This window comes from Macaca fascicularis, chromosome 2 (genome assembly GCF_037993035.2).
Source record: "Macaca fascicularis isolate 582-1 chromosome 2, T2T-MFA8v1.1".
NCBI lineage: Eukaryota > Metazoa > Chordata > Mammalia > Primates > Cercopithecidae > Macaca > Macaca fascicularis.
The window spans coordinates 99,203,863-99,229,306 of record NC_088376.1 but is presented as its reverse complement, the minus strand read 5'-3'; the positions used below and the strand labels follow the sequence as shown (position 1 = coordinate 99,229,306).

At 41.8% G+C, this 25,444-nt stretch overlaps 1 protein-coding gene across 50 annotated transcripts in view; it reads left to right on the top strand.

Moving 5' to 3' along the window:
- Positions 1-19,412: 19,412 nt before the first annotated feature.
- LRRFIP2 (LRR binding FLII interacting protein 2) overlaps positions 19,413-25,444 on the top strand; it is a 128,446-nt gene continuing 122,414 nt past the window's right edge. For 33 of the 50 annotated variants that reach the window (XM_005546639.4, XM_045386499.2, XM_045386497.2 and 30 more), the window contains exons 1-2: positions 19,413-19,675; positions 21,114-21,180. The gene's annotated coding sequence lies outside the window, so the exon portion shown is untranslated. Of the gene's footprint in view, positions 19,917-21,113; positions 21,181-25,444 lie in introns of all 50 variants that reach the window. The other 17 variants (XM_074031674.1, XM_074031663.1, XM_074031669.1 and 14 more) reach the window with 2 other exon arrangements.

Sequence of the window (25,444 nt, the reverse complement as noted above, 5' to 3'; positions counted from 1 at the left end):
TACCATTTGATACTGCTTTTAACAATGTATGAAAGTAGGCTGGGCATGGTGGCTCATGCCTATAATCCCAGCACTGTAGGAGGCCAAGGCGGGCAGATCACCTGAAGTCAGAAGTTCAATACCAGCCTGGTCAACGTGATGAAACCCCATCTCTACTAAAAAAATACAAAAATTAGCCAGGCGTGGTGGTGCATGCCTGTAATCCCAGCTATTTGGGAGGCTGAGGCAGGAGAATTGCTAGACCCCAGGAGACAGAGGTTGCAGTTAGCCAAGATCACACCACTGCATTCCAGCCTGGGCAACAGAGCAAGAGACTGTCCCCAAGCAAACAAACAATGTATGAAAGTTTCACTTGCCCCACATCCTTGTCAGCACTTGGTATTGTCTGTCTTTTTCATTTTACTTAGTCTAGTAGATATGCAGTATTGTCTTATGGTGGTTTAAATTTGTATCTCTAGGCCAGGCATGGTGGTTCACACCTATAATCTCAGCACTCTGGGAGGCTGAGGCAGGTGGATTACTAGGAGTTTGAGACCAGCCTGGGCAACATGGCAAAACCCCATCTCTACTAAAAATAAAAGGAAATTAGCTGGCTACAAGTGGCACATGCCTGTAGTTCCAGCTACTTAGGAGGCTGAGGTGGGAGAATCGCTTGAGTGTGGGAGGTGGAGGCTGCAATGAACCATGATCTTGCCACTGCACTCCAACTTGGGTGACAGAATGAGACCCTGTCTCAAACAAACAAACAAACAAAAAAAAAAAAAAAAAAAGAAAGAAAGAAAAGGAAAGTATATGGCATCTGCCTAATAAGTAATGAAGTCAAGCACTATTTGATGTCTTTTCTTGTTGGTTCAGGTGAACTGTTTATGAATTCTGTATATTAATATACAAAGCTCTTGGCCAGGTGTGGTGGCTCATGCCTATAATCCCAACACTTTGGGAGGCTGATTCAGGACAATGGCTTGAGGCCAAGAATTTGAGGTTACAGTAAGCTATGATAGTGCCACTGCACTCCAGCCTGAGTGACAGAGTGAGACCCTGTCTCTTAAGAAAAAAAAAAAAAATGTTCTTTAACTCAAAAAAAACCCCAAATCCTCTGCACTGTGGCCAATGAATAATTTCATGGCAGAAGGGTGTTGTGCCCCTCCTTTTACACTAATATATAATTATTACATATTGAACATAATACTGAAGCCCAGTGTATTCACCCATTTGGTGAAGTTGAGATTATAGCCCATGTTTCCTGACAAGCTGTGCACACATCTGTTGGTTCTCATCGGCCTGGCATCCCTTAATCCTACTAACCTCTCCTTTTTTCCTTCTCCATTTCAACCATGGGACTCCGGGGAGGTTACCAATCACATTATTCCCTCCCTTTGGCTACCCAGCCACAAACTGGACCCGTCAATTTATTTCTCCATAAAGCTTGAAACTCAAATGAAAGGCTCCTGAAGTCTCATAGATGTGCCCTGAGAAGAGACCCAGGGTCTCCTGCTGGTAAGGACCTGGAGCTTCCCAGTTTCCTGTCCTTCCAAAGATCACGACCTCTAGCTCTTCCCTCAGTTCTGGAACTATTCAAGAATCCTCTTTCTAATAAACCCCTTCTTCCTTTAGTCAGAGTCAGTTTCTACTGTGTGTTAGTCAGAGAACTAATATAATCCCAATTCTCTTTTTTTCTGCCACCATCAATGAACAAAATGGTAAATTTTAAAATTATTTAATTGCAATATACTTATTTATATTTTATTTATTACATTTTGTAAATAAGATTTTCATGGCCGGGTGCAATGGCTCATGCCTGTAATCCCAGCACTTTGGGAGGCTGAGGTAGGCAGATCACCTGAGGTCAGAAGTTCGAGACCAGCCTGGCCAACATGGTGAAACCCTGTCTCTACAAAAACATAAAAATTAGCTGGACATGGTGGCGCGCACCTGTGGTCCTAGAAACCTCGGAGGCTGAGGCAGGAGAATCGCTTGAACCAGGAGATAGAGGTTGCAGTGAACTGAGATTGTGCCACTGCACTCCTGCCTGGGCAATAAAGTGAGACCGTCTGAAAAACAAAATTGGCTTTTAATTTCTTAAAATTGGCTTAGTTGGTCATTGCATGTTAAAACCATAACTGTAGCTACTCAGAAGGCTGAGGCTGGAGTATCCCTTGAGCCCAGGAAGGAGTGGTTGCAGTGAGCCAGGATCGCAACACTGCACTCTGGTTGACAGAGTGAGATCTTGTCTCAAAAAAAAAAAAAAAAAATTGTCCGGGCATGGTAACTCATGCCTGTAATCCCAGCGCTTTGGGAGGCTGAGGCGGGTGGATCACCTGAGGTAGGGTATTTGAGACCAGCCTGGCCAACATGGTGAAACCCCATCTCTACTAAAAATACAAAAATTAGCCGGGTATAGTGGTGCATGCCTGTAACCCCAGCTACTTAGGAGGCTGAGGCAGGAGAATCCCTTGAACCCGGGAGGCAGAGGTTGCCGTGAACAGAGATCATGCCACTGCACTCCAGCTTGGCCTGGGAGACAGAGTGAGACTTTGTCTCAAAAAAAAAAAAAAAAAAAAAAAAAAAAAAATTAAACGTAATTTAATTTAAAAAACCATAACTGTAAGTTTTTGAAACATGCATCATTTGAGTACCTATATCCCAGGTTTATTTATACTAACAGAGAGCTAGCAACTTAGAAAAACACTTTTATTTCCATCCCTTTGAATCATCTAGTCTAAGGTGAGGCAAAATTTTCTATAAAGAGCCAGATAGTAAATATTTTTGTCTTTGTAGACCACATGGTTTCTCTCATAACTACTCAACTGTTGTTGTAGCCACAGACAGTACATAAATGAATGGGTGTGGCCATGTCTTAATAAATAGACACTGCAATTTTTGTTTTTGTTTTTGAGATGGAGTTTTGCTCTTGTTGCCCAGGCTGAAGTGCAATGGTGCGATCTAGGCTTACTGCAACTTCCGTCTTCTGAGTTCAAGTGATTCTTCTGCCTCAGCCTCCCAAGTAGCTAGGATTACAGGCGTGTGCCATCACATCTGGCTAATTTTGCACTTTTAGTAGAGACGGGGTTTCTCCATATTGATCAGGCTGATCTTGAACTCCGGACCTCAGGTGATCCACCCACCTTGGCCTCCCAAAGTGCTGGGATTACAGGAATGAGCCGCCCGACCCGGCCTTTTTTTTTTTTTTTTCCTGAGATGGAGTTTCACTCTTGTTGCCCAGGCTGGAGTGCAATGGCAGGATCTCGGCTCACTGCAACTTCTGCCTCCTAGATTGAAGCGATTCTCCTGCCTCAGCCTCTTGAGTAGCTGGGATTACAGGCACGTGCCACCACGCCTGGCTAATTTTTGTATTTTTAGTAGAGACGGGGTTGGCCAGGCTGATCTCGAACTCCTGACCTCAGGTGATCTGCCCGCCTCCGCCTCCTAAAGTGCTGGGATTACAGGTGTGAACGACTGCACCTGGCCGACACTGCAATTTGAATTTTATATAATTTTCAGGTGTCGTGTCATAATATATTCTTCTTTGATTTTTTTAAAAAGACCATTTAAAAAATGTCAAAATGATTCTTAGTTTTCAGGCCATAGTGGCCAGATTCATTCTATGGGGCACACTTTACCAACTTCTGCTCTAATCTCCTGACTGATTATACATTATTATTATTATTATTATTTGAGACGGAGTCTTGCTCTGTTGCCCAGGCTGGAGTGCAGCGTTTGATCTTGCCTCTGCCTCCTGGGTTTAAGCGATTCTCCTGCCTCAGCCTCCCGAGTAGCTGGGATTACAGGCACGCACCACCACTCCCAGCTAATTTTTGTATGTTTATTTTTGTATTTTATTTATTTATTTATTTATTTATTTATTTATTTATTTTTGAGATGGAGTCTTGCTCTGTTGCCCCGAGTTGAGTGTAGTGGCACGTTCCAGCTCAGCCTCCTGAGTAACTGGGACTACAGGCGAGTGCCACCATGCCTGGCTAATTTTTGTATTTTTAGTAGAGACAGGGTTTCGCCATGTTGGTCAGGCTGGTCTCAAACTCCTGACCTTAAATGATCCACCCACCTTAGCCTCCCAAAGTGCTGGGATTATAGGCATGAGCCACCAGGTCTGGCCTGATTATACTTTATTGAGCAGAAGAAATAGTGACTTCTTAAATTCAGATTATAAAATAATTGGCACTATTTATGGAATAAATAGTAACTTATTTGTCTCCTAAATTGATGAGAATATACTCAAGGATATAAGTATAAAATAGGAACTGGATAAATTTTTTCTTATTCCCAGGAATTCCTATGTAACATAGCAGAACGTAAAAAGATCATACCATATACTAAATTTCTTTGTAGTTGTTTTGGGACTATCTAATTTTATAGCATACTAATTAAACATTTATTGTTAACATAGAATCAAGGAAAATAAGGGGCTTTAAGATGTAAATCACTTAGTCACTTACAATAATAATGATACCTTAGATTTATACAGCATTTGCTAGTTTACAAAAATTATAGTTTTATATGTTATCTCTTATGATCCTCACAACAACCCTGGAGGTAGACAGGCAAGGTCTTATTATCCTAATTTAAAGAAGATCAATCTGTCCAAGATTACACAAGTGACAAGGGAGTGGGAGAAATACTCCAGTCACATCTCTGAATCATAGTCAAAAGTTGTTTCTGTAAAATATAATGCTACAATCATACAATTCAAGAACAGGTAATGAGTAAATCCTGCTTCACTAGCTGAGGAACATAAGACATCTCACCATAAGGATTCCTTCAGTTTGTCAACTCAAGCTCCAAGTGCCTAGATTAGTGGAAAATCTAGACCTTTCCTTCCCCCATCTTAGCTCAACCTGCTTCCCCTGATAAGCTTAGGAATCACAGTGGTCACAACCACAGCTGATTGCTCTGGAAGGTATCACCCTAGCTGCTGCAGAAGCTGAGAGCCTGGTGTCACTGCTGATTCTGAAATGTTTTAAAGCAATATCTTTGTCAAAGTTATACCCTTGAAAAGCCATGCCTTTTGTCAACTTCCACTGCTGACCACAGGATTTGAGCACAGTGTCCCTATGTCTACTAAAGCCCCAGTCAGAAATAATTGCAGCCCATCTCAAACCCAAGTGACATCTTGCTGACACATAGGCCATCTTAAAGAAATGACTTGGATTGAGATTTGTGTCCTTGCTGTGGCTGATGCTGGTACAGCTTCCTTTAAGGCTTCCATTAAAAAAGGAAGAGAGAAGCCTTTTTCCTCAGGATTACACATTTAGACAAGAGCACTCAAAACCAAGTGGTACAGGGATCCCAATATTACAGTTCTTTGGATTCATTCATTCAGTCTCTTCCCCAGGGCATAAGCCAAGAGCAGACATAAATTGCACTAAAGCCTTTATTTATTTACTTATTTAAAATTTAACTTCTTGTTATGAAAATGTCCAAACATACCAAAAAAAAAAAAAAAAAAGAAGGCCGGGCGCAGTGGCTTATGCCTGTAATCCCAGCACTTCGGGAGGCTGAAGCGGGTGGATCACTCAGGAGTTCGAGACCAGCCTGGCCAGCATGGTGAAACCCCTGTCTCTACTAAAAAATACAAAAAATGACCCGGGTATGGTGGTGCACACCTGTAATTCCAGCTACTTGGCAGGCTAAGGCAGGGGAATAGTTTGAACCTGGGAGGCAGAGGTTGCGGTAGGCTGAGATTGCGCCACTGCACTCCAGCCTGGGCAACAGAGTGAGACTCTGTCTCAAAAACAAACAAACAAACAAAATGGTATTATGCTTCTCCCCTGCTCCCATGTACCCATCACTAAGCCTTAATATTTATTGACTGGTCAGGCACGGTGGCTCGCGCCTGTAATCCCAGCACTTTGGGAGGCTGAGGCGGGTGGATCACAAGGTCAGGAGATCAAGACCATCCTGGCTAACTCAGTGAAACCCCATCTCTATTAAAAATACAAAAAATTAGCCACGCGTGGTAGCGTGCATCTGTAGTCCCAGCTACTTGGGAGGCTGAGGCAGGAGAATGGCGTGAACCTGGGAGGCAGAGGTTGCAGTAAGCCAAGATCGTGCCACTGCACTACAGCCTGGGTGACAGAGTGAGACTTCGTCTCAAAAAAAAAAAAAATTATTGACTCTCTCCTAATGTTCTGTGCTGCCACTTCCTCCCCTCAGAAGTATTTTGAAGGAAATACTGGAGATCATATAATTTCATCCTTAAATAATTCAGTATATGTCTCTAACAGAAAAAGACTGTTTTTTGTTTTGTTTTGTTTTTCCTTTTTCTTGTCTGAGACAGTCCTTTTTCTTGTTTGAGACAGAGACTCACTCTGTTGCTCTATGGCTCCATCTGGGCTACTGCAACCTCCACCTCCCAGCCTCAAGAGATCCTCCTATCTCAGGCTCCTGTGTAGCTAAGACTACAGACGTGCACCACCACGACCAGCTAATTTTTAAATTTTTTTTGTAGAGATGGGGTTTCACTATGACACCTAGGCTGGTCTTGAATTCCTCCTAGGCTCAAACGATCAGCCTGCCCCAGCCTCCCAAATTGCTGGGATATAGGCATGAGTCACCACACCAGGCCAACTGTTTTCAAAAACACAACCACAGTATCATTATGACATTGACAAAAGTATTAATCTGTAATTAATGTTAATTCCTTAATATCATCTAATATCCAGCCTATAGTAAAATTTCCCCATTGTCTCAGAAATTTATTTTTAAATAATTGGATTATGAAATAAAGATCCACATACTATATTCAATTTTTGTGTGTCTTTCTTTCTTTCTCTCTTTCTTTCTTTCTTTCTTTCTTTCTTTCTTTCTTTCTTTCTTTCTTTCTTTCTTTCTTTCTTTCTGAGATAGAGTCTTGCTCTCTTGCCAGCCTGGAGTGCAATGGCACAATCTCGGCTCACTGCAATCTCCGCCTCCCAGGTTCATGCCATTCTCCTGCCTCAGCCTCCTGACTAACTGGGACTAAAGGCGTCCACCACCATGCCCAGCTAATTTTTGTATTTTTAGTAGAGATGGGGTTTCACCATGTTGGCCAGGATAGTCTCAATCTCTTGACCTCGTGATCCGCCCGCCTTGGCCTCCCAAAGTGCTGGGATTATAAGCATGAGCCACCGCGCCCGGCCTATCATTTCTTTTCAATTTATTAGTTGAATATAATTTATACAAAAGGACTTTTCCTTTAAAACTCATTGGCTACACTGAAATACAATTTGTACAATAAAGGCAGAACAAATGTTTAGTTATTTCCCTTTGTTTACCAATTACTATTACCATATAATTAGCAACTTGCCATGGCAACTTCTATAGGCAAGTAGTGAATTTCTTTCCTTTTTAAAAAATTTTTGTAGAGACAGAGTCTCATCATGTTGCCCAGGTTGGTCTTGAACTACTGGGCTCAAGCGATACTCCTACCTTGGCCTCCCAAAGTGCTCAGATTACAGGTGAGCTACTGCACCTGGCCTGAATTTATTTTCTTAGTATCATTATGAACTTGTCAATTTTAATGTCATTGATGTGATAAGTGATTTAAAATACATTCTGTGCTTTGGGAGGCCAATGTGGAAAGATTGCTTGAGCTCAGGAGTACAAGACCAACCTGGGCAACATGGCAAGACCCAGGCTCTATTAAAAAAAAATAATAAAATAAAAATCTAACAATAGGCCAGGCACGGTGGCTCACGTCTGTAATCCCAGCATTTTGGGAGGCCGAGGCAGGTGGATCACCTGAGGTCAGGAGTTCAAGACCAGCCTGGCCAACATGGTGAAACCCCGTCTCTACTAAAAACAAAAAAATTAGCTGGGTGTTGGCCGGGCACAGTGGCTCACGCCTCTAATCTCAGCACTTTGGGAGGCCGAGGCGGGCGGATCACGACATCAGGAGATCGACACCATCCTGGCTAATGGCTAACACGGTGAAACCCCGCCTAGAGAACCTTTGCCTTAAGGAGAAATATTTTCCTGAAGAACTAAAATGTAAGACCAAAATCTCTAAACATACTTGAGCAATATTTCCAGGATTTTCTACCTGTTCTCTGATTTTCTCCTTTTCCTTTATCCAGTTTACTGGCTTTTATTTAGTGAATTTTTGGTGTCTGAGGCTAAAGATTGACTGCTCTGGCACCCTACTAATGATTTCTTTTCTTTTCTTTTTTTTTTTTTTTGAGACGGAGTCTCGCTCTGTTTCCCAGTTTGGAGTGCATTGGAGCGATCTCGGCTCACTGCAAGCTCTGCCTCCCGGGTTCACGCCATTCACCCACCTCAGCCTCCTGAGTACCTGGGACTACAGGCACCTGCCACCATGCCCAGCTAATTTTTTTTTTTTTTTTTGTATTTTTAGTACAGACGGGATTTCACCATGTTTAACCAGGTTGGTCTCGATCTCCTGACCTCAGGATCTGCCCGCCTCGGCCTCCCAAAGTGCTGGGATTACAGGCGTGAGCCACTGCGCCTGGCCCTACTAATAATTTCCATCTTTATGTCATTCATATTACATTTATAAGACCTACTCTTCCTATAACTAGTATTCGCATCTGCATTTTCATAAAATAAGAGTAAATAAATATTCCAATAATTGAACACTACTCAACTAACTGAACACTACCATACCATGTGGACAACCACAAGGATGCTGCTTAAACTGAAGCAATGACTGACAGTCAGTGCCATTGTATGTGAGTACCCCTTGCTTGGTAGCTTAGCTATCAAAGCCAGCATTTGATGTGTAAAAGATGATTTCGGCATTTTGATGGAGGATGCATAAAACCCTGTTATTGACTGTGACATACTGGATTGTTTCTGTTAGCTTACTTGTTATATCTCCTCTAGACAGTTAGTTCTAGGGGAACAGGAGCCACATCTGTATATTTTACTCCTAGCATCTGTACAAACCGTATATGCTTTTTTTTTTTTTTTTTTTAGATGGAGTTTTGCTCTTGTTGCCCAGGCTGGAGTGCAATGGTGCAATCTCGGCTCACTGCAACCCCCGCCTCCTGGGTTCAAGCGATTCTCCTGCCTCAGCCTCCCGAGTAGCTGGGATTATAGGCATGCACCACCACATCTGGCTAATTTTGTATTCGTAGTAGAGATGGGGTTTCACCATGTTGATCAGGCTGGTCTCGAACTCCTGAGCTCAGGTGATCTGCCAGCCTCGGCTTCCCAAAGTTCTGGGCATGAGCCACCGCACCCAGCCCTGTACATGTTTTTTTTTTTTTTTTTTTAAATGAAAGAATGAATGAAGTATGCAAGACAAGAGAGAAATCTTCCATGGTTTTGAGCAGTGAGAAGCATAATTAGAATTTTTTTTTTGAGACAGGGTCTTGCTTAGTCAATCAGGCTGGAGTGACACGATCACAGCTTACTGTAACCTCGAATTCCTTAGCTCTAGTGATCCTCCTGCCTCAGGCTCCCAGGTAGCTAGACCTACAGGCACATGCCACCATACGTGCATACTTTTTAAAAATTGTTTTGTAAAAACAAGGTTTCCCTATGTTGCCCAGGCTGATCTCGAATTCCTGGGTTCAAGTGATCTTACCATTTTGGCCTCCCAAAACATTGGGATTACAGGATTATAGCCACCTCGCCCAGCCTAGATTTAATTTTTAGTTTTTTATTTTGATTCTGTGGTATTGGTATTTGTCTTAGTCCATTTGGGCTGCTATAACAAAATATAGCCTGGGTGGCTTATCAACAACTGAAATTTATTTCTCACAATTCTGGAAGCTGAGAAAGCCAAGATCAAGGTGCCAGCAGATTTGGTGTCTGGTGAGGACCTGCTTCCTTATAGACAGCTGTTTTCTCATTCTAATAGCACATAATGGACCAGGGAGGGGTGTCTCTTAGGCCTGTTTTATAAGGGCACTAATCCTATTCATGAGTGCTCTGCTGTCATGGCCTAATCGCCTCAGGAAGGCCCTATCTTCTGATACCATCACCTTGGAGGTTAGGAGTTCAACATATGAGTTTTGGCAGGACAAACAATAGCAGACCACAACATTCAGACCATAGCAGTAATAGACAACTTTTTTTTTTTTTTTTGAGGCAGAGTTTCATTCTTGTTGCCCAGGCTGGAGTACAATGGCTCAATCTCGGCTCACTGCAACCTCTGCCTCCTGGGTTCAAGTGATTTTCCTGTCTCAGCCTCCCAAGTAGCTGGGACTACCAGTGTGCACCACTACACCCAGCTAATTTTGTATTTTTAGTAGAAACAGAGTTTCACCATGTTGGCCAGGCTAGTCTCAAACTCCTAAACTTGAGTGATCTGCCCGACTCGGTCTCCCAAAGTGCTGGGATTACAGGCATGAGCCACCGTGCCTGGCTGCAGATGTAGTACATTTCACCTTTGAGTATTCTAGAAAATAAAAATAAAATAAAATAACTGATAATTCCATTCCTTAAGGTCAACATTTGGGTGTGTTTTCTAGTATTTTTCTGTATTTGTATTGTTATTATTATTTGTGAGAAGGGGTCTTGCTCTGTCACCCAGGCTGGAGTGCAGTGGTGTGATCAAAGCTCACTGTAACCTTGAAATCCTGGACTCAGGCAAATCCTGCCATCTCAGCCTCCTGAGTAGCTAGGGCTACAGGCACAGGTCACCACACACGCCTGGCTAATTAAAACAAAAATGTTAAATATTCATCTAGAACATATTGTTTAATAACCTACTGTTTTACATTAAAACATTATCCACTTTCTCCTACAATAGAAATTGTAATGGCTATAATACATGATTATTTCATTATCACATCTCTTTTTAAAGAAACCAGGCCCAAATCTAGTTTCCATAATGTGAAATTCTGATAAACAGGACCACAGAGCAGTGATTTTTATCAGGATCGTGCCTGTTAATAGCTGGCTACCCCATGGCATGCACAGCTCCAGGATGGGAGATTAACTTCAACAACTATTCATTTAGTTTGGTTTGATTTTCTGCCAGTCTTATGACCCACTTGAAGCACATCCTAGAACAGAGAATGTTATGTTTGGTGTCCAAGGAAGCAGCAAACTAGAGGTGCCATCCCAAATTCTAGAATAATAATCAACAATTGTTTCACACCAAAGTCATCCATTTTCTGAAGTAAATTTTGAACTAAAATGTTAAAAAATGTTATGTAAGGTAGATTAAACGTCATGTGGGGAAAATAACTTGTTAGTGCAAAAAGGAAAAGAAACTGAAGAGAAAACAGACGTATCTGTAGATAAATTTTCCTTTCAAGTTTCTACAGTGTAAATGTACATCTAGAAGTCCATCTAGAAATGTCCATTGTCACTTGCTTCTGAAGTGTTTCCCAGGCACCTTAGTTATCAGCCACCCTGCCCCTAGGGTATCGAGGACAAATAAATATGTTTCAGGTAGCTTGACAGTAGGAAAGAATTATAAGGACAAGAAACTACCTGCAATACCAGTTGGGAGTGTCCCGAAAAGTGATGTGCTAAAATACTGATTGTTCCAGCTGGTTAACTTTCATAATCATGCATTTACTTTTCAATGGCAACTGAATATATGACAGCCTGATGATTCAGGGGAAAAAATGCAGTATTGTGTGTGGAATTGGAAGAGATTCAAAGTGAGTGCCATGGCAGTGACTAACTTCTTTCAAAAGCTTAAGGAAGAAACAATGCATAGGCCTTTGAGTTAGTTGGTGTAGTAAGTATTGTGTTTTCACCATCAGTGTCCATTTCCATATTTTGGTGATAGTACTCCATTTTTTTTCTTCTGGGAACCACTCCTCTCCTATAGTCCATGATCTTTGGGTGGACCAGAGGTAAAGCATATTACTCAAATTTGGCTAATCATAGCACAGGAGTTTTCCTTGCTACAGTAATTTGTTAAAGGATGGGAAGGTAACTCCCTATCCTTTAACAAATTACTGTAGCAAGGTAATTGGTTCAGTGAATCTAGGAGCTACTGGAAGGGATCTCTTTCTTGCTGGACTTGGACCAGAGTGAATTTAGAACTGAAGTTTTTGAGAACTGTCTTGCTGCCACATGATGAAGTCTGAGTATAAGCCAATATGGAGAAGAGCTGATTGGGTTTTTTTGTTTGTTTTGTTTTTAAAAGAAATGGGATCTTGCTATATTGCCCAGGCTGGAGTGCAGTGGCTATTCACAGGCACGATTGTGGTGCCATATAGCCTTGGACTTCTGGGCTCAAGCTTCTTAAGGTAGCTGACACTACTACTACAGGCACACACCTGGGCCTTTTTTGTTCCCCCCAGAAGGCTCTCTTTTTATTTCTCTGACCCGAAATGGGCATAAGTTGCAACAGATTGAAAATTCTAACTCTACCTTTATTTTCAGAAGTGTCTAAATTAAACATTTATAAGAAAATGGATGTTTTATAAAAACAAAAGACATGAAAAGCTCTGTATTCAAATTTTTTATTCTGTGAACACTGTAAATGCCTTCTAGGAATATGGCATTGTGGGGTGTATACAAGAAAATAGATCTTTTCTCAAAAAGCATATACGCTGCTTGAGAAGACAAGAACAACATTAAAAAAACAGCCCTTTAGAACATAAGTGAGTTGTGGACAGTAATACATATAAATAATCTGAACGACAACATATAACTGATAACTATCTACAACCAAAACCAGCCTAGAAAAATAGCAGGAGTAAGAGGCTTTAGGCTACACTCCTGAGCATTTTCTTTTAATTCTCAAGACATTTGTCCTTGTTTTCCTAATCTTTAGGTGGATTTATACATTTGTATTTCCTACCTGGGCATTTCCTCTGAATTACTAACTTGTAATTCAAACACCACATCTACCCCCAACCACTTCCTACCACTTCCACTGCTACCTGAATTATTGTGATAGCCTAACTGGTCTTCCTGCTCTCGCCTCTGCTCCTCTAAAGTCTATTCACAATGTATCAGTTTAAACTATTCTTATTTTATTAGGAAAAATTTCAAACACACAGCAAAGTTGTGTGTTTTACAGCAATCACTTCTACATCCACCACTTACATTCTACCATTAACAGAATAGTCCTTTAAAAAAATGGCAGATGGTAGTTCCTCTGCTCAAAACTCTCCCACGGCTTAGCTCTCTCAAAGAGGAAAAACCAGGCTGGGTGTGGTGGCTCACGTCTGTAATCCCAACATTTTGGAAGACTTTAGGAGGCTGAGGTGGGAGGATCACTTGTGGGCAGGAGATTAAGACCAGCCTGGGCAACATAATGAAATACCATCTCTCTCTCTTTTTTTTTTTTTTTTTTTTTTTGAGACGGAGTCTGGCTCTGTGGCCCAGGCTGGAGTGCAGTGGCGCAATCTCGGCTCACTGCAAGCTCCGCCTCCCAGGTTCACGGCATTCTCCTGCCCCAGTCTCCCGAGTAGCTGGGACTACAGGCGCCTGCCACCACGCCTGGATAATTTTTCGTGAAATACCATCTCTTAAAAAAAATAATTAGTCGGGCGTGGTGGTGGATGCCTGTAGTCCCAGTTACTAACGAAGCTAAGGCAGGAATATCACTTGAGCCCAGAAGTTCAGGACTGCAGTGAGCTATGAGCAAGCCATTGCACTTCAGCCTGAGTGACAAAGTGAGACCCTATCTTAAGGAAAAAAAAAAAAAAAAAAAAAAAAAGGAGAAAAGCCAATTTGTTACCATGGTCACCAGTATGATCTGGCGTCTATTACCATTCTCCCCACTTGTTCTTTAGTCTTCAGCCTTGTTATTGCTCCTCAAACATGGCAAGCACATTTTTGTTTTAGGGCCTTTGCACTTGCTGTTCCTTTTCTTGAAATGCTCTTCTCCCAGGTATTTACATGGCTTGCTTCTCTTTCTTTAGATCACCTCATTAGTTCTGACTCTTCCAAGTATTAAGTTGAATCATATGACCCTCATGTCACACAACTGGATTGAACCATTTAAACCTAAGGTGTAATGTCATTCTCAGGTCAAAAATTATTTTTAAAAATCAGTAATTTCATAGGGTTCAAGTTTATAAAATAGCAACTCCACCCTACCCTTTCATTCTCACCCTGTTTCAATGTTCTTACAGCACTATTATCTTATATATTATTTGTACATTGTCTGTAAGATCCTCACAGATAGGGAATTTGTCTGTTGTCCACTGCCGTGTGCTCTGTGTGCAGAATAGGATTTGGTCTATAGCAGGCCCTCAGGATGCATTTATTTAAAGAATGAGTAGCTGGGACTACAGGTATGCACCACCACACTTGGCTAAGTTTTTCATTTTTTTTTATATTTTGTAGAGATAGGGTCCCACCATATAGATTAGGCTGGTCTCAAACTCTTGGGCACAAGCAATCCTCTCAACTTGGCCTCCCAAAGTGCTGGGCTTACAGGTGTGAGCTACCACACCTGGCCAAGAATGAATTCTTTTTTTTTTAATTTTTCTTTTTTGAAGCAAAGTCTTACTCTGTGGCCCAGGCTGGAGTGCAGTGCCATGATCTCAACTCATTGTAGCCTACGCCTCTCGGGTTCAAGCGATTCTTGTGCCTCCACATCCCGAGTAGCTGGGACCACAGGTGCATGCCACTATGCATGAATGAATTCTTAACACTGAAGTCAGAGTGAGCTTTTGAAAATACAAACCATGTTGCTCTCACGAAAAACTCAATTGGTTTGCAGATTTCATAACAAAGATTAGAATCTTTACCACAGCCTCTAAGACCCTGAATGGTGGGCCCTTAACTCTCCAGACTCATCTCACATTCTCTCATTTCAGCCCCTGGGACTCTGTTGGTTCTATCATGAGCTCTGTATGTGCTCTTTCTTGCTCTCCTCCACTTCCGCATGTAGTTTATACTCTGAGGCACTTTTAAATCTCAGCTTGAAACATCTCTTCCCAGAAGAAGGCATTTCTGACACCTCAGGTTAGGTCAAGTCCCAATGCTTTTATGCCCTCATGGCAGCACATACCTACACTTTGTAATACCTGTTAGATTTTAAAGGTACTTTTGTGAGATTGTCTCCCTTACCAGTTTCATGAGAAAAAGAAACAGCTTTGTTTTTGCTTCCCGTTGGATGTCTAGCATTTGCAAATTATCTAGCACATAGTGAGAGCTTAACATGCATTAACAAAATATATATCAACAGAAACTCTGGCATTCTAGCTCCTTAAGGGCAGAGATTGTTTTGTCCCTGTGTCAAGTACCTAATTGGGTGCCTGATACACAGCAGATAAATAATAGTTTGTTAAATAAGCTGTAATATGAAGGGTGTTTTTTACTCATTTATAGTAAGTATATAATGCAGAAAAACCATCACTTGATAATAAGTGATTAGGTGTTCATAACATAATTGATACCTATACAAAGTCCCAAATTTTCCCCTCTCATTAACCTTTCCTCAAGACTAAGATTGAACAAAGTAATTTACCCTTCATTTTTCTATGTTTATTCTCTGGTGGAGGAAAAGGTGAGTGCCCTGGGTAGGAGAATCCATGTAGAACTAGAATTAGCCATAAGTGAGATTTTGCACACTAACAAACCATAGCATTTTTTTTTTTTTTTTTTTTGAGATAGGATCTTGCTCTGTCACCCAGGCTGGCTTGCAGTGGTGTAGTCATGGCTCACTGCAGCCTTGACCTCCAGGACTCAAGTCATCCACCCACCTCAGCCTCTGGAGTAGCTAGGACTACAGGTGTGGACCACCACAACCAACTTTTTTTTTTTTTTTTTGTAGAGACAGGATTTCACCATGTTGCCCAGGATGGTCTTGAACTCTTGGGCTCAAGGGATCTGCCCACCTTGGCCCCTCAAAGTGCTGGATTACAAGGCGTTAGCCACCATGCCCACCCAGTATTCTTGTTTTGACAGTTAGATGTTTAGAAACTTTTTTAAAAAGCCAGTCAAATGAGGATGTCTTGTATTCCTCTTTGTTTTCCTTTGATAACAATCTGTGAAAAAACTGCAGTGGTCAGAAGATGTATTAAAATATACACACACAAGCTGTATAATTTTGCAGGTTTATTAGGGCAGGATGACATGGAACAGTATGACCAGAGAAAGCAACAACCTTACAAATGAATCACTTTCAATTGTGTTGACCCAGATAATTTTAAAAATAAACTTGTAATTCAAGATGAGCAGCAGGACAAGCTTATTAACATTTGCTAATTTAGGAGAGGAAGGGCCAAGTCAAATATAATAGAAATGAATTATTGCAAAATGGAAACTTTTTGATATGAAACATAAAAATAAATTAAAAACCTAAAGAAGACTGTAGTGTGTCAATTTCCTGGTTTTAATAAGGTATGTAAGATACCAATAGGGTATTATAGGTATGTAAGATACCAATAGGGTAAACTGGGCAAATACTACACAGGACTGCTGTACTATTTTTGCAACTTTTAAATAATTATTTCCAAATAAAAAATAAAAAAGAGAAAAATAACATGAAAAAATAATAAATCTAGATAGGAATTCTTACAAGGAGAACTTAAAACAAATATACATAGTAAAAGACAGTTACATTGCCAGGTTTCCACAGACTTGTAAGGAGTTAAATAAAATTAGAAAAATGTTTCTAACACACACACAGACACACTTTTTTTTTTTTTTTCTTTTTGAGACAGGGTCCTGCTCTGTCATGCAGGCTGGAGGGCAGTGGCCTGATCACACCTTACTGCAGCCTTGACCTCCTGGGTCCAAGCAATCCTCCCACCTGGGTCTCCCAAGTAGCTGAGACTAACAGGCACATGCCACCATGCCCAGCTAATTTTTTTGTAGAGACAAGGTTTCACCATGTTCCCCAGGCTGGTCTTGAACTCCTGAGTTTATGCAATTCACCTGCCTTGCATCCCAAAGTAGTGAGATTACAGGTGTGAGTCATTGCGCCTGGTCTAGACACACTTTACTAATAAAAATATTAGGCTTTCAAAAGTGGTATCCTACTTTTAATGTATGAACTAATGATCTTTCACATCTTAGAGATGTGTTTTTTTATTATTATTTATTTATTTTATATGATTATTATAATAAATTTATTAATTATTATAATAATATACACAGTATTATTGTGTTTGTGAAAGACAACTTTTGTGAAAACCACAAAAATAAGTATTTGCTGTTAAGAAAGGAAAAAATTTATTTCTTGGCCTCATCAAAGAAAACTGAAGATTTTGCTATGAAAGTAACAAAAATATACAAATTGTACCACCTCATACCCCCAAACTGTATAAACAATCGCAAAATTTTCCTTCATCTATTGATACAACCCCAGAGAAGCCAGTCCTCACAGACCTGGGGGCATTCCCATGTCAGAATATTACAAAAAGATCTAGGAACACATACATTTGGCAGAAAGAAATCAATTAATGTGCAGGGAAGATTGCCCATGAAATAATTTATGGTGATGCATTTAGTAGGGCCAGAGAGATCTGAGTGCAATTTTTGGCTCTTCCAGCTACTAGTTTTGCTACATTAGGTATGTCACAATCTCTCTGAATCTCAATGTCTTTGTTACTAAAGTGGGTACAATGATACCCATATCTCAAGGTTAGTCCTAATACTGGAAGAGATATTTAAGTTCCTAGCACAATGCTGTGTAAATAGAAAGTGATCAGTAAGTGTTAGCTACCTCCCAGTCCGTTTTCCCAGAAACACAATGCAAAATATTTCTGCTGGTTTGCATGAATTAAAACAAGTGGCTAAGGAGTAAAATTAAAAGGGCAAGAGAATCTAATGAATTATCCAGACAATCTTTCTTTTTTCTTTTTTTTTTTTTTTTTGAGACGGAGTCTTGCTGTGTTGCCCAGGCTGGAGTGCAGTGGCGCTATCTCTGCTCACTGCAAGCTCCGCCTCCCGGGTTTACGCCATTCTCTTGCCTCAGCCTCCCGAGTAGCTGGGACTACAGGCGCTCACCACTACGCCCGGCTAATTTTTTGTATTCTTTAGTAGAGACGGGGTTTCACCGTGTTAGCCAGGATGGTCTCGATCTCCTGACCTCGTAATCCGCCCGCCTCGGCCTCCCAAAGTGCTGGGATTACAGGCGTGAGCCACCGCGCCCGGCCCTGACAATCTTTCTATTAATTATGTCGTTAATATTTAATACATGTTGGGTTTTTGGTATTATTCAGGTACTGCATCTGAATAGATCCTCTTCCTTTGTCTTCAACAAATTTGGCAAAATATGTCATTAATCATTTTATTCAGATCATAACATACCAATGTAAAAATCATAGTTTTAATGTTTACTCATGGCTCTGAGAAATATAGTGACATAGAAACAGTGAAAAGGTAAAGAATTTGTTTCTCAAAGCTGATGGGTATAATTGTCCTTGTCTCTCGAACCTTCCCCATTAGTGCCACAGTGGCAGCCCCCATAAACTGTAAGGGTGATCAAGCCTTCTGAAATTGCAGGGGAAGTGGGCAGCACAGAAACAGTCCTTAAAAGGCTTTAGAGACAGGTGCTCAACATGGAATTAGTGGGCTTATTCAGGGGCTTCTGGAATCTGCAGTCCCTGTATGTAAAGTTGTGGTTAGGTGTATTTCGTGCCTTTTTTGTTAGGAGGCTCCTCAACTATCACTTCCTCCGAGAGGTCTTCTCTAGCCATCCTATCCAGCCAGAGGCCTCGTCCACAAAATCTTTTTCATCACTCTGTGTGTTTCCTGCAAAGCCTTACTACACCTGTCATTACCTTGTTTGTTTGCTTCAGTCCGTCTATTCCACTAAGGTGAGCTTTCCAAATGCACAACCCTGGTCCTTCCCCAGTGGCTTGAACCTGGTGGGCCTCGTTAGATACTTCCGGAATAAATGACAAGTCCGTGTCTATCAGATTTTTAACACACTTTATACTCCTCCATCCATCCCGCTCTCCGTCCCCCACTCCACCTCTCGGGCAAGTATTCTTCTCCAGAAATAATTTTAAGGTCATGCGTCTTCATTTTTGAAGTGAAGCTTGGGCATTTCGACCACACCCACCCACCCTCCCTCGCATACTCGTTTCCTAACAGAGCGTTACTCCAGCCCACTTGCCCAAGCCCACCAGGCCGCAGGGTTTAGGAGCAACCAGGGTAAGGGCAGCCCTGAATCGGAACAAGTGTCAATTCACATTACCGGCACTGGTCCTGGTTCGGAAAGCCTGGGCAGGAACCGTGCGACCCAGAGAAGCCACCCGCCCAAGGCCGCCTCCAGCCTCCGCCCCACCAGCAGCCCAGGGCCCCGCCCTACCAGCAGCCGCGCCTCGCCGCCCTCCCTCCAGCTTGGCCCTAACGGCTCGCAATGGCGGAACAGGGAGGCAGGAGCACCGCCGCTTGGGGAACCTCACCCGCCGGCCCAGGGCTCAGCTCGTCGTCTGACAGCCCCGCGTACTTTGCCCAGCGGGGTGCAAGGCCGGCCTGCGGCAAACGCCACTCCCGGGCAGTCACGGCCACAACTGCTTCCGGGTGAGCGGGTCGTCGACCCTGTGGCCCCGCCCATCCTTTGCCTCCTCAGTCGGCCGCTCAGGCTGCGGCTCCTCCCGGGGCCGGTTCCCGCTGTCTCAGCCGCGGCGCAGAGGGCACTTCGGCCTGACCGACTAGCCGGCTGCCGGTGCCGGGAGCCGCCGCGTCCATCCCCGCCCGCCTGGCCGGGGGACCCAGGACTGAGTCGTCCAGCTGCGCCCCTCGCCCCTAGCCCCAGCGGGCGCCGGGCGGGCAAGCCGCTCTTCGGCCCTTCCCGGACAGCGACGCAGTCACAGCGCGCGCCCTAACCCAGGTAAGGGCCGCTCCTCCCGCCAGCCCGGTGGGAGCAGGGAGCAGGGAGTTGGGGACCTTCCTCCCGGCCTCCGCAGTCCCGTGGGATCCGCGCCGCCTCTGACCTCGGCTAGGGGGCCGGGCTTCCCTGGGGACTGGCCGGCCCCCGGCAGGCTCCCGGACTGGGGTCGCCCCCTGCCTGCGGCGTTCTCAGACATCCCGTCTGATTTCTAACGCTCACCCTTCCTCCGCGCAGGGGAAAGGTACGTGTTACTCCCACTGTGGGAGAAATTAAATTGGGCAGCTGTCCCTCCGTTTCGGGTGCCCCAGGCGCCTTCTCTTCCTCCCTAGATGCCACACTCCAGTTCTGTCCTGGGACGAGCACCCCCAGGGAACGGTGTCAGGACGGTGTAGGGCGTAGCATTTTTTGGGGAATTTTACTTCTTCCTTGACCTGAGCTGGAGCGCGGGTTTAACAGGCCCTAGCTGGGTTAATACTTGACTAATATGAGGCGTTATTGACACCCAGATTGTTAAGTTACAGAGCTCCAGTCAACCCTGCCTGTGAGTAACCGGCAGGATGCAGGAGGACCTAAGGAAACCCACTTCTTTTTCTTTCTTAGAGAGAAAAAAGTTCAAGTGTTTGCTTTACTTTTTCCACCGTGGGAGCTACAAATACAGGCTGCTGAGACATGACTAGATAAATATTGTATCCTAAACCTTAACTGTTAGTAGCTGGTTTTCTTTGAGTTTCCATTTAATAACTCAGCATTTCTAGTATAAACAAAAAAATTGTAGAGTGGATTGATTGACTAAAAATGAGATGTAAGGATAAGAGTGGTTCTTAATTTTTTTATGTTGTCATAGTTGGAAGAGAATGTGGATGCAGTAATGGAACAGAGAGGGAGAGCAGGGTGTGGATGTATAAGTTCTTAATCAGTGTTTAAAATAATATTTTTTCAAGATAACATTTTATTTTGGGGATAAATCTATATGAAAAAGTGCAATTATTGGAGAATGCAGTGTTGCAAATAGAGTTAGTTGGCAGGGACTCCAAGGTTGTTGCAGCACTAACCCTGTTTAACCAACATCATGCTCTGTTTAACAGATACAGAGATAATGACCTAGTATTATAATATACTTATGTAGAATAAGAATTTCGGAAAGTGTGATTCATTTCGAAGGTAGATCACTCACTTTGTGAATCATTGCTATGAATCTGAAAATTGAAATAGAGAAAAGCTAAGTTCGTGTCTGCCTAATGAGATGGCATTCTTTACTCATTTAGTAGAAAGTGTTGTATTATGTTTTGTTAGGTCTGTTGCTGGATATTTGTCATCATGAAGAATGGTAATGAAATAAAAGTTGAAGTATTTGCAGAATGCTCGAATTTAGAATAGTCTGTTGGTTTTTAAGTGATTGTTTTGGTTTTACCCTTCCCCCCACTTTTTTTTTTGCCAGATGTGGGAAGATAAATGAAGGGGTCTAGAAGTAAGTGTCAGTGGAAAGGAGAGCTACCATCACTAAGGTATGAAAATGTTCACTGAAAGAATTTGCACTATACAAAATAGTCTTTTGAGTGGAAAGCATCACCCATTTTTGTGATTCTGTCTTTAAAAATGTAGAATGAAACTACATGAGTTATTATTTAAGTTCTGTTCTAGAAGAAAGTGTGTATTGAAGTTGTGATTGGAATGGATTCACTTTAAACTAGAAATAGCTTTTTATTGCTGAAATGTAATTTGATCATTTTTGACTTTCAAGTGTTAAGTAAAATAAGGTTGAAATCACAGAGTTCTTGATACCCTTAGCCTTGTTTTTCTTTTCCTTCTGTTGGAGTTCAGCTGATTTTTTACCTTGATTTTCATTTATGAAGAACTTTAGCTAGTTATAAAGTAATGGCAAGTCTGTCCTGTTGGTCTAGCTTACTAACTTCCTTTACTTCTTTCACTAAATTTTGACATCTTCTTTTACTTTGGATATCCATTATATTCAGAGTGTTCCCTAATGTTGCTTTTGATTTTTGTCCAGCTAATAGTGACTAAAGAGTTTCAGTTCCCTGTGAACACAGATTCCCTTTTGGAAAATCCCTTGTGGAAATCACCGTAACTGACAGTCTTGATAGGTAAATACGCAAGGGAAACCTTTCCAGGTCAGGATTTAAGTATCTCTGTAATGAAAGGAAAAGGTGATATGGAGAATGCATTTGGCAAAGTATTTCTGTCTCTCAAAACAAAAACAAATCTTGGTTAGATGTGAATTTAGCAAGAGGGAGGGAGCAATTTCTTGCAAAACTGTTTGTGGATTGTTTAGCCTGTTGCTAGTGTGAGAAGGAACAGAATTGATGATATATAGAAAAAAAATAATTCTTGTAGTGTGTTGGGAATGTTGACGAGTATCATTCAAAACGAAATAAAATTCTTCCGTCTTTACCTTAGGATCATTATCCATTGCACCTGCAAAATAGAGGCTGTTTCATAGCTTTTTCCTTTTAGGTAGTTGCTTTCCATCTGGAACATCTAAATTGAGAGATGGTCCTTTAATGGGGAAAATGTACTACTTTGTCCAGTTTTCAAATAAAGAATATAATCTGTGATCATCATTTGAAACCCAACTTTTGGAGGCCAAGGCAGAAGGCGTGCTTGAGCCCAGGAGTTCAAGACCTGTCCTGGCAACATAGTGAGACCCTGTCTCTGCAAAAAAATTAGTTGGTTGTGTGTGCCTGCAGTCCCAGTTGCTTGTGAGGCTGAGGTGGGAAAGCCACACGAGCTCTGCAGTGAGCCCTGAAAGCACCACTGCACTCCAGCCTGGGAGACAGGGTGAGACTCTGTCTCAAAAATAAATAAATGAAACTCGACTTTTTTTTTTTTTTTGAGACAGAGTCTCGCTCTGTCGCCCAAGCTGGAGTGCAGTGGCGCAATCTCAGTTCACTGCAAGCTCCGCCTTCCAGGTTCATGCCATTCTCCTGCCTCAGCCTCTTCAGTAACTGGGACTACAGGCGCCCGCCACCACGCCCGGCTAATTTTGTTTTTTTTTGGTAGAGACGGGGTTTCACCGTGTTAGCCAGGTTGGCTTCGATCTCCTGACTTCGTGATCTGCCCGCCTCGGCCTCCCAAAGTGCTGGGATTACGGGCGTGAGCCACCGTGCCAGCCAAGAAAACTCAACTTTTAAAACTTCAGAAGGAAGGAATTGAACAAAACTTACCTCGTAAAGTTTTCGGCTTATAATAAATTATGCTGGACTTCAAAGGAGTCAAACGCTAGGCTAAAAACTGGGTTGATCATGCATTATACTTTTTCATTAGTTCTGTTATTCATTTATTTTGATGGGGAGGTCAAGAGATAATTCCATTTCATAGGGAACATATGTATGCATTTGTTTTAGCCTAGTGGTAGGGAGCGCAGTAGATAAAAGTAGAGATAATTAGGGAGGGGGAAGAAATGGCATTATTTACTTCATAGGTTCAGTAGATGTTTATGGGACTTTTAAAAATTGATAAAACATTTAAAAATGTGGTATATGATGAAAAGAAAGTCTGCTTTCCACCACGAACTCCCAGCCTTTCCTTACCCCAACCCCCAATCCAAGCAACCATATACAATGACATATGTCTAGGAGAAATATACTGTATCTTTCATTCTTATCTTTGACCTATGAAGATCTTTTTGTATTTAGCACGTTTCTTACTTTTTTTTTAAAGACTGCATGTCTTGCTAGTGTAGATGAACCATAATTTATTCATTTTCCATAATTTATTTTACCATTTTCTACTGACAGATATTTAGGTTGATTTTAGCCTGCTACAAACACTGCTATAATGAACAATTCATATATAAGTCTTTGCACTAGTTAGTAAGTGTCTATACAAAATGTATTTTCAAAGTGTGACTGTAAGATTGGGACTGAAGTTATGAAAAGTTAAAATTATTTCAATCCTATATTGGCTTTATTTATAATGGAATTTAACTTATTTCTTGGGCTTGTGGAAGGGGAAAGGAGCTCTTAATTACTTTGTATTCTTCATCCATCTCTCCATTTAAAAAATATTGCAAGTGTATTTTATAAGGTACTTGAAAACATTTGAGTGTCAGGTGATTAATTTTATTTGTATTGGTAAAAGTAGAAATATTGTGGTTTGAAAACTGTTGCTGTCACATAGAAGCATTTATATTTGAAAATAGTTAAATGACTACGTCTTATAGTAGGTTGATTGTTTCAGAATTTTATGACCAGTATCAATTAAAAGCATTGTGTATAGTTTAACTTCTTGCCCTGCATAAGTCGGCTACTATGTTATTAGTCAGGAAAGAAGTAAATAATCTACCTTCTCTTTTCCTTTACCTTCCACATCCTAATCTATACATGATAAAATAAACCTCTGTGGAGTTTGAGATCCAAAAATCCTTTTGCAAACCATAGTGCTATTGATGGATTACTTTCTCAAGGCAGGAAGTAGGTACAGATTCAATCTTTATTCTGCAAAGTGTTTGTAAACAGAATAAAGGAGGCTTAAGTTTTACATTTTAATGTTATACAGGTTACTTGTGGCCAGGAGGAGGTTCAGGATTCTTTGCCTTTTTGAAATGAGAGAGACACTAGAGAGAAAAAAAAAAATTACATGCTGAAGGGCTATAGTTTGATGAAGTTGGAACTCGTGAGTGGTAGCTTCCCTGGCGTGTGCCCAGGGTCTATTTTGAGACCTTGTCAAAGCTTGCCTGACAGAACCTACCACATAACCATAATCTGGCCTGGTCCTGCTGCAAGTCAGGAAGGCCTGTGGTTTAGGATCAGTAGCAACCACAGAAGGGGGAGTTAAAAGGACATTTTGCCTTCAGAAGATTAAGGCTAGGTTTTGGGGTGAATATCTACTTAGCCTGTATATCTGAGGATCCAAGTTTTTGCTGCTACCTCCTCCTCCCCTGCTTCTTCCTCTTATTAAGGAAAACTAAGGAGTAAAGGTTTTGTTTGTTTGTTTGTTTGTTTTGAGACAGGATCTCACTCTGATGCCCACGCTGGAGTCCAGTGGTATGAACCCAGCTCACTGCAGCCTTGACTTCCTGGGCTCAGGTGATTCTCCCACCTCAGCCTCCCAAGTAGCTGGGACTACATACACACACCACCACACAGGGCCAATTTTTGTATTTTTTGTTGAGACGGAGTGTCCGCATGTTGCCCACGCTGGTCTCCAACTCCTGGGCTCACGTTATTCACCCACCTTGGCCTCCCTAATTGCTGGGATTACAAGCATGAGCCACTGCGCCCGGCCAGGAGGAAAGTTTTTAGAAAAATGTGCACAAGAAAGAGCATAGGGATTGTGCCAGCATTGATGTTATCTTCTGGTTATATGAGAGTGTTTGCCAAAAATCAGTCGAATGTTTTACAATAGCGAAAAAACATTATTATTACTGGCATACGGAGGGCCCCAGTTAAAATAGCAGTCCAATTCAGAGACCTTCATATTTGTCGATAGGATCAAAAGGACTGTTGGAATAATGGACTATTCTACAGGATTATTTTGAGTTCAGATAGATAAATTAGCTTCTTCCCAAATTCTCATTCTGTTTTTCCTGTGGTACTATATAGTATCATGAAGTTTTATCTTTAAACTCTTAGTTTGTACTATGTGGTGTCTTACGAAAACCTTGATTTGTTTATACTTAGTGAATGAAACACTTGAGTTTAAGGTTCTTTGACTGATGTCACTTCTTAGGCTAGAAAGCTGTTAAAGAACTTAGTGTTCCACCCTTAGACCAAGGTTCATGTCACCATATTTAACTGCAGCTTTGTATTA